The following is a 3,179-nucleotide window of genomic DNA, read 5'->3' as shown; positions in this document are numbered from 1 at the left end:
ACTTTCTGGAAACCATTACATTAAAAAAGGAAATTAAGCGGCTTTCCGAAGAAAATGCCGCTTTAAAATACAAAGTAGATATACAGAAAAAAGAAGCTCATTTTTTTCTGAAAACCAACATAAAATATTTCAGGACACTCCTCTTTTGCCAAGATATGACGTCAGTGATATATCTTCGGCAATTTGTATTTATTCAGCAGGACCACTGCTACAAACTCTTACGTAAAAAGGGCTACCTGCTACCTTCACCAACTACGTTAAGAAGGTGGGCTGCAAAATTTAATGTTGAACCGGGTATCCAAGAGGAAACTTTGAAGCATATGAGTGCTCTTGATTTAGAGCTCGAAGACAAGATGTGCGTTTTGCCATTCGACGAGATGAAGGTCCGCGAAGAATGGGCCTATGACAGGAAAACGGATATTATAATTTCACCAAAGAGGCAAGTGCAGGTAGCAATGGTTCGCGGACTTCGTCGTCGCTGGAAGCAACCAATTTACTACCAATTTGATGCAAAAATGACACAGAGTTGTATGGGTGAAATCATCACAAAACTATATAAAATTGGGTTCACTGTTGTTGCTGTTGTCTGTGATCTTGGACCTGAAAACCAGTCCGTTTGGAGGAATATGGGTGTCGGCCACGATAAATGTTATTTTTCTCATCCATCAGATGAGACCAAAAAAATTTTCGTTTTTTGCGATCCTCCCAATTTAATTAAATTATTGCGTAACCATTTCGTTGATGATGGCGTTATATTTAAAAACACATTCCTAAGCAAGTATGTTGTGCAAGAACTTGTTTCACGGTGCGATTCTGACCTCACCATAACCAAAACCTTAACTTTAGAAATGCTTAATGTAAAAGGGGCAGGTAAATCCATATATTTATCTGACTCACATGCACATACATATATGTATGTTTGTATGCATTTATAGCGAGTTCCTATTTTACAGAGCGTCAAAAAGTGCGTTACGCCACAAAACTATTCTCACACACATGTGCCAGCGCCCTTATAAGAACAGCTCAACACGGTCTATGTAGAGATGCTGACGAGTTTTTAAAGTGCGCCGAACTTTTCCAAATTATAAATGACTGGTATGATGTGTTTAACGTAAGCTGCATTCAGCATGACTCGCGACCATTACGAGCTGCATTTGGGCTCTATATGTCCGAACAAATGCGTCCAATTGACCAAATGAGTGAATTCGTACCCAATTTGCTAAATTTACGCCAGAACAGGTCGTTGCTGCCTTTTCAAAAAGGACTTTTGCAAAACAACAACGCCTTGCCCGCTCTTTACAACTACCTCCAAGAGCAATTTGGTATGCAATTTTTATTAACGGCGAAACTTAATCAAGATTGTGTGGAAAATTCTTCAGCGCCATTAAAACAAAAGGAGGTCTTCATGACCATCCCTCCCCTCTAGAATTTAAATACAGGTTGCGATCGTACATTTTAGGTATGCTTTATGCAATTTTGTATAAGGGACGAATATAATTATATATGTATGTAAATGTTTACAATAGGTCGCGATGACCATGTACTAAGCTATCATGCAAATGTGAAGGCAACTGAAGACGAAGTCCTAACCAACTTCGAAACAGACGAGACATTTTTAACTCAGCAGTTATACAGAGATGTTATAGAAAATGAAGAAAATACATTTGAAGAACTCTTAGATGTAAAGCTTCATTTCATGAAAATCTTTGTGAAGTATACACAAGGCACATAAATACAGGTAGAAGCCAAAATGACGTTGCTCTCATGAGAACCAAACCTTTAAACTTCAACTTGTTTTTCTTTTATTTCCTATATTTCGTTACGCTTTGAATGTCATATCGTTGTTTTTTTTTTTGAATGTTCGTTAATAACAAATTTTAATTAACATTTGAATTTTTGTAGTGTTGTGCAGTTTATACTTAATGTATGTGCAACACCGAAGCGTTGTTTTTTATGTGGTGTTAAATATGAAGCAGATACCATTTAACGTGCCTCAATGTCCTTCGCGTAAAGAGCGTTGCGAAAGCAGCTGTGGGCCAGAGCTGCAGCGAAATGCCTTGCTGTGCGTTAAACATTTTAAAGCAGCAGATTTCATAAATGCACCGGGAGGTACAGGAAAGGCACGTTTGATGCCAACCGCTGTTCCTATGACCCTTATGCCGGAAACTCCCTCCAACAACACTGCAGCTCATAAATTAAAAACATAAAACAACATACAAATTAACAAATTTTAACTAAAGAAAAATAAATAAATAGAAACAAAACTTCAAATTTACTCAAAAACGTCAACCAGCGAAATGTAATTTTTTATTTTTCCTTACACACGCTCATTTTTATTTTTACTCTCCCGAAAACTTTGACTTTTGTAGGTTTGATGTCAATTTGGCTTCTACCTGTTTTTATTGTACCATGAAGTATACATATGTATATACATGTATTTTCTTTTAATATATGTGCATAGATTTCCGAAGAACAAGATGCAACAGAAGTAGAAACCGCTTTATCAACATTGAATGATATAGAATTTGATGGATTGGAAAACTTTGGAGGATACCTTGTATCGAAATTAAAACTATCAGGATGTGGTGAAAGAACTGATAAAGAACAGCAAACAAATTACTCCTATGTAAACCAATTATCTGAGGGTGGGCTGTTTAAACCAAACAATAGTTTTATGGCCATTTTAGAAAATCTAAACCAAATATTTGTAAAGTACAATAGCGATAAATTAAATACTAACCCGCATTATTTGAGCAATCTCTTAAAACTTTCGAAGCATGTACAAATTGATGAACACGTAAAAAAACGATTTTTTGTTGGAAGAACTTTTTTTAAAATAAGATATCTGAAAAAACCTGAAAATCGAGAAAAATGCAACAAAAAAATGAAGAAAATCATTACATAAAAAGTTTAAAATAATTGTTTTATTTCCCGAACGACACTGCTCTTTACGCATATGCACATGATACAAAAATTAAATATTTTATCATCCACGTGCACATGTGTCCATATATTTATTTGAATATAGCGTAAAGGAACTCTGAAAAAGCAATTCATTGATTGTATCCAGACGATTTAGTTCCTGCCACCGGCGAGTATTGGATTGAAGCATTAGTTGTTTATCTGTAATCAAGGGACTCCGGCGGTATTTATGGTCATTTACAATTTCAACAAACATA

General features: G+C 35.6%; 1 long non-coding RNA gene across 1 annotated transcript; it reads left to right on the top strand.

Annotated features, from left to right (window-relative positions):
- The first annotated feature begins 1,345 nt into the window (after positions 1-1,345).
- Positions 1,346-2,814, top strand: LOC118746434. The gene is made up of 3 exons (XR_004993837.1): positions 1,346-1,459; positions 1,527-1,681; positions 2,462-2,814. It is a non-coding gene; the product is annotated as an uncharacterized LOC118746434 (long non-coding RNA).
- Positions 2,815-3,179: the final 365 nt, after the last annotated feature.

The sequence above is a fragment of the Rhagoletis pomonella genome, unplaced genomic scaffold (genome assembly GCF_013731165.1).
Source record: "Rhagoletis pomonella isolate Grant_MI unplaced genomic scaffold, Rhpom_1.0 Rhpom_scaffold_00010, whole genome shotgun sequence".
Classification (NCBI taxonomy): Eukaryota; Metazoa; Arthropoda; class Insecta; order Diptera; family Tephritidae; genus Rhagoletis; species Rhagoletis pomonella.
Note: the sequence above shows the minus strand (reverse complement) of the source record. Positions and strands in the feature narration are given on the sequence as shown.